The 6,745-nt window shown below is 40.1% G+C and overlaps 1 pseudogene; it reads right to left on the reverse strand.

Annotated features, from left to right (window-relative positions):
- Positions 1 to 4,379: 4,379 nt before the first annotated feature.
- On the reverse strand, positions 4,380 to 5,338 carry LOC102027142 (annotated as a pseudogene).
- Positions 5,339 to 6,745: the final 1,407 nt, after the last annotated feature.

Below are 6,745 nucleotides of genomic sequence, written 5' to 3' on the forward strand. Positions count from 1 at the left end.
ATGGGAATATTTTAGAAGTGTCAAGAATATTGGTTTTCTGACATTTATTTGGAAATTTTCCAGGGAGCTTTCTGTTGATGATTTCTAATTTAATTGCATTTGGGGCCTTAGGATACTTTGTATGATTTCTATCGTTTTAAATTTGAGACTTGTTTTATGGTCCAGAATATAATTTCTCTTTGTAATGTCCACTTGAAAAGAATGCATATTCTCTATTGTTGTCTAGAGTTTTCTATAAATGTCATGTCAGACACTTTAGCTTTTAATACAAAGGAGTGAAATAGGAAATATATTCATTTCTCGCTTCCCCAGATTATTGTGTGTTTGGAAATCCTGCCAGTTTTTTCTTCTAGGTGAAGAGGAGTCTCCTGATTGGAATGACAGCTTTGAACTAGAAGACATTATTTCATTAGTGCACTAATCAACTACAGAGATTAACTGATTGGCTACTTAATAATTAAGTGAAGTTGCTTATAATTCTTTTAAGTATACACAGAACTAATTAAATTAACCCTTTACTGCCTGGCATGCCTGAGATGTTTTTTTGTTTTTTTGTTTTTTTTTTGTCTTTTTGAGACAGGGTCTCACTGTGCAGTTCAGGCTGGCCTTGAGCTCACTTTGTAGCCCAGTCTGGCCTCGAACTTGCAACGATCGTCCTGCCTCAGCCTCCTAAGTGCTGGGATTACAGGCATTCGCCACCATGCCTAGCTTAGCCTTTATTGTATCTTTATTGATAACAGCTCAGCCTTTATTATAGATGGGTAAACTGATGGTTGTAGAAATTAAGATACAGAGAAACTAGGCACTTTGTGTAACAGTGGATCTGCATAGGGGTAATATGTTCATTAGATGACTTTTGCTGTCAGTAGGGGGTTTTGGTTGTCGCACTTAGGAGAAGGGAGAGGTACTTGTGGTCAGAGGCCAGAGATAATGCTCAGTATCCTACAGTGCACAAGGCAGCTTCTCAGGAAAACAAAACATCATGTGGCTCAAATGTCAGGAGTGCTGGGTTTGAGAAGCCCTAGTCTGAAACCAGTTTAGTTTAGGAATTTGCATACAGGCGTATGTGTATTTGGTATGAGGGGTTGAACCCAGGGCCTTCTCAATGAGCTACATCCCCACCCCTTTTTATTTTTGCCCAGGCTTGGCTCAGATTTGTGATTCTCCTGTTTTAGTTTCCCAGAGTGTTAGTTAGCTTTACAGATTTGTGCTCCCTGGTCCTGGCTTAGTTTGAGTCTTTTTTTTTTCTTTTTTGAGACAGGATCTTGACACAAAGTTCAGCCTGGCCTTAAACTCACTATGTAGCCAAGGCTGACCTCAATTTTGGGCCATCCTCCTGCCTCTGCCTCCCAAGTGATAGGTGCATTACAGGCATGCGTCACCACACTCATCTTTGAGTTTGAGTTTTGTTTTGTGCATGGATCTTCAAAACACTACCTTCAGTGATATATAATTGTGTTCTCAGCTAATAATAATCACTTCTAAACTATTGGTTTTATTTTTTAAGTTTATCTATTTTATTTTTTTGTACCGGGAATCGAACTCAGGACCTTGCGCTTGCCAGGCAGGCGCTTGTGCCACTGAGCTATATCCCTGGCCCTTTTAAGTTTATTTTTAAAATTGAGATTAAATTCATGGAACAAAATGAACTAGCCATTTTATTGAAGTGTATAATTCAGTGGCGTTTAGTATATTTAATGTTATGCAACTGCAGTCTTTATCTGGTTCTAAGGCCTTTTTATCACCTCACAAGGAGACCCTGCACTCATGAAACAGTCACCGCAAGTTCACATTCTGTCTCTGTAGATAGATTCTGAATTATTTTTATTTTTTAAGTGCTCTTTGGAAGAGACACTGTTCAGAAAGTAAGGAGGGTGGACTTCACATCTTCCCTATTTTTTCTCTTACTACTTGAGTGGTTTGGGCAGATTATTTATCTAATAGCTGACAATGCCTTGCCTTTTTTTTTTGATACGGGAGCGGGGAGGAGGTGTCTCACTATATAGCCCTGGCTGGCCTCAAACTTGTGGCAATCCGCTTGCCTCAGCCTCCTGAGTACTGGGATTACAATGTGCACCGCCATACCTGGTCTAGAATTTGTTTGTTTTTGTTTTTGTTTTTGTTTTTTGTTTTGTTTTTCTTGCGGTACCAGGAGTCGAGAACTCACAACCTTGCGCCTGCCAGGCAGGCACTTTGCCATTGAGCTAAATCCTCAGCCCCTGGCCTAGAATTTGTAATCCTACACTGGTTTCTCTCTTTCTTGGGATTTTTTTTGAACCACCTTTCCCCATTTTTACTGAGGGAATGAATGAAGTGATTTCTTAAAAGCAAGGGCAGTGTTTTACCCGTATCTGTATTTTTAACTGTGTCTAGTAAAAGTGCTTTTCCAGACACAGTAGTAGACAAATATTTGATCTGATATTTTTGTTTTCTGTCACTGCTCCGTTCTACTAATTTATTTACTTATAAAATAAACCTCTTTAAGATTTTAAGATAGTGTATTTATCTTTTATTTATCACTCACTGTCCTTATATAATACAAACAAGTTTATTGATTTGAAATTTTTTCCATGCCAGATTCATTTGGTATTTGAATCTTTTGAGTTGTCCCTTTGTAGGTAATTTGCAGTCCATTCTAGAAGTCCACATTCCTCTTTTCTTATCTCTGATACATTATTTTTAAATCTGTAGGAAAGAACTAGAAAAGATGTTAGAGATAATTTAGGTTCAGTGTAGGGTTTTACAGATTTGGCTGTTGCTCAAGGTTGTGTAGTAGTGAGTTGAAGAGGGATCAGAACCAGCAGCCAAGCCTAGGCAATAAGCAGACTTAAGATGAATCATTTTCTCATTCTTTCACATACATAGGTTCTGTTTCATTGATTATGTGTAGTGAGTACGTATTACACTTTTTCTAGTGCGTTGCATGGTCCTTAGCATTAGGTGCAGAGTAACTTGGTTTTAGGGTTTTAGAAATAATGTGAAGGCATTGCCAATTTAATAATTTAATTTAATATTCTATCTCTACCTGCCTTATGGGAGGAAACACCTGGAGGGAACATCTTGATTACTTGTGCAATGGGTATATGAAAAGAATTGGGAATGGGGCAGATGAGATGGAGAGAATAACAGAAGGCTGCAGATGGTGGCTCAGCACTTTGGAACGAGTCCATCAGTTCCTGCTGTCCCATTCAGTGTGACGGATCCATCTGGGCCTCCCCTGAGTGCAAGAATGTGATGTAATGGACATAGGATGTGAAAGCTGGATTTCACTGAAAGTAATTATCGGGTTCAAAATAGACTTGGAAATGTTAGGTATAAAGACAAGATGGAAAGAACCGAAGATCTGGATTACATAAACCTTTAATACATGACTTTTTCTATTTTTCTGGTAAAATCCAGGTCCTTCGATCTGGTTCCTATTTAGTTTTCATTAAAAACTTTAAATGTTTCAGTTTAAAACACTATCTTCTCTTACTGCCCCAAAATAAAACAAAACTTTATTTTAAAATTTTACAAAGTTGAGAAAAACCCAAAAGATAAAATAAAATGAAACTTACAGTTATTCTGATCCTGTATACGTCTGTTTATATGTGCAAACATATATTTAAAAATATATATTATTAGAATTTATTACTATTTTTAGAAATACACATTTAAACTTTTAATCAGATTTCTTTGGTTGTCCCCTCACCCTCCACCTGGTCATTCCTTTTTCCCCTTTCAATCGTTTTTTTCTTTTTTTTTTTTTTTTTCTCCAGTACCGGGAACCGAACTCACGACCTTGCGCTTGCCAGGCTTTTTTTTTTTTTTTTCTTTTTCATTTGCATAGCACTGAATTACAAGCCTGAAGTCTGGGATAACTTCAAATACTAAAAATATTTCTTTCCAGCTTATAACTTTACTCCAACCCTGTTTTCACGTCATCCGTCCTACTTCATGGGATCCCTTTTCACAAAGGTGGAAATGTACTCTGAGAAGCTGTCTATGAGTCACTTCAGCCCTAGTTTACCTACATTAATTTCATACTACAGTATGAACAAAATAGAGTTTTGTTTGCAGATAGACAAAAACTTCTCTCCCAGATTATTCATATCTTTCCAAATGAAGCAATGCTGTAGACTTCTACAGTAACACAGGGGCTGACTCTCTGAAGCACAACAGCCATGGAAGAAGTCCCTGCAGGGCCCTTCTTAGTTGTTCTCATTTGACCAGAGGGGCTTTTTCCTTAACCTAGCACAAGAGAATGAGAAGCACATACTCAGGAAGCATAGAACTATTTGTCCCTTGGAGAGGTATGAGGCTGCTGTGGATCTGGGGCTCTATGTGGAGAAGGTGGTGGCTAAGCAGCTTACACAGAAATCAGAAACCATTACCTGCTGTCACATGCCCACAAAGGGAGAGGTGCTTTTCCACTGGGAGTGGCAAGCCCTCATGTCCTCTTTACTGGCATCATGGGGTCCTTCCTCATTGTCCTCTGCCTTTGGTTCAGCTGATTCATTAGAGAGCTCAAGCTGCTCCTTGGTCTGGGCCATTTGAGTCATCAGCCTAGCCTGTCCACATGGGATTAGATGTCTGCCAGTGTCTCAGTCACATGAGCCATAGCTGTTGCTTCCTAGATGTCCACTAGATGAAGCGCCTTCCCCTCATCAGCAATCACTTTCTGAACTCTTCTCAAACTCCTGCTGTGTAACCACATTCACCTGGTCCTGAGGTACTTTAAGATCTGAAGATCTTGGGCTTTAAACCTTTCTACCAGCTCTGTGCTAGGTAACTCCAGTCGTCCGAAGGCTTCATCCAGGTGGAAGCTGATGGCCATGGTGAACCCCAGTGACTGGACACGGGGCACGTAGATCTTCCTGGCCATAGGTGCTCAAATGGAGCCCATGGTCTGAACACTTACATTGATCACTCTGCTTCCATTTCTATTCCTGGGTCAAATTTGCTTTTTCTGCCTTAATTTCTCCTTTTACCTCGAATTTTTGTCCTCGGTTGTCTTCCTCTGCCTTACTTTCTTCCTCATCCTCTTGTTCTTCCTGTCTTTTCCGTTCTCTTCCTCACCTGCTTGCTCACTGTTGTTCATCTCTCTCCCTTCTTGTGACTCGCTGGCTACCTTGGACTTGCTTTCCTCACTTTCTGCCACCTGCTGCGACACCTTGGCTTCAGGGTCGTCCTTCTCCATTCCCACCTTGCTGTCTTCACAGATCCAGGTCTGGGTGCCTTGGACCCACTCAGCCAGGTGGGAACTGAGGAACTTCTGCCTGTAGGCTGCAGTGTGATTTTGGCACACTTTATGGGCCCAGAGCCTGTAGGGCTCACACTCCTTACTTAGCCATCTCATGATTTGTGTCTAAATGGCCCTCCAAAGTCTCAAGAAGTTTTATTTTTTTTCTTTTCCAGTCAGATTTTATTGATACATTTTAGATACATAGAATGGTTACATTCATCATAGAGCATTTGTACCTGTACATGATATAATCTCTTTTTTTTCCTCATGCAGTTTTAGATGGGGTTTTTCAGAGGAGGCTGAATCTAGAGTATATGATTTATAGTGCAATGCTAGGATTAAGGGTGGGTGATTGCTGGATCAATCCACAGACTAGATTGGCCCCACCCTAGTCCCAGTAGACTGGATACAATATAAGGGGCAGAAAGAGGCTTATTTGTTTCTTCTTCCTTTATTGCTTTTGCTGTCGTCTGCCATCATGGATTGTTACCCTCTGCCATGTGCCATCCTGCCTTGGAGCCAGCTGATTATGGACTGAAACCTCTATAAGCTGTGAGCTGCATAAACCTTTCCCCCTTTAACTTTGGGTGTTGGGAGTTTTGACTCAGTAATGAGAAAAACAACCAAGACAGCCCAGCTCCTCAGAGGCTGTGTGGGTGTGGATGCAGCTGAGGTATCTGCACCTATGAACTTGCTGCCTTTCCTTGGCATGGTCTCCACGCGTCCTCTTTGTTAGCCCCTGGGTGTCTTCTGTGGGAGTGGACACCTGGCTGGGCAGCACCACATCTCAGAAGGCTCAGGAATACTGCTATACCCTGGCTATGGGGGAACAGGGCCTTCCACGGCTCCTATATTTCATTATTATATGACATACAAGTATTCTGTGGCTTTCTAGAGGTTAAGATAATGAAGTCTTATGTGTTAATATATAGATTTATAGTGTCATAATTAGATACGGCCGTACCATCATTTAACCAGTTCCCTGTTGTTGGACATTTAGTTTTTTCTAGTTTTATATAAACTAACTTTGCTAACATGAAAATTTTGTGTATATGTGTACATGACTCCTAGGACAAAACTTTATAGTGAAATTTCTATTCTCCAGGTTATTTTTTAATTAATTTAAAAAATTTTGTTTTTGAGAACAGGATCTCACTATGTAATTCCGGCTGGCCTTCAAGTCACTCTATGCCTAGGCTGGCTCGAATTCATGGAGATCCTCTTACCTCAGCCTCCAGATTGCTGGAATTACAGGTGTGCACCACTATACACAGCCGTATTAGTTAATTTTTAAAGTGATGTTTTTGATTGTCATGGCTAATATTCTCATAACTTGTTTCATTTCTTCTTTGTCAAATAAATGGTGATCCATAGCTGTAGCTGCAGTTGTGGTGTTCTTACCTATTTATTGTAACTATAAATGACTGGGGAAGGGCCATTTCTATTTATTCAGTCTAGTTCCCCAAAACACAGTAAAAGGAACTGTCACCTTGAGTCTTTTTTTTAAGAGTGGGAAAGATT

Source organism: Chinchilla lanigera, unplaced genomic scaffold, assembly GCF_000276665.1.
Source record: "Chinchilla lanigera isolate Chin_1 unplaced genomic scaffold, ChiLan1.0 scaffold00053, whole genome shotgun sequence".
Classification (NCBI taxonomy): Eukaryota; Metazoa; Chordata; class Mammalia; order Rodentia; family Chinchillidae; genus Chinchilla; species Chinchilla lanigera.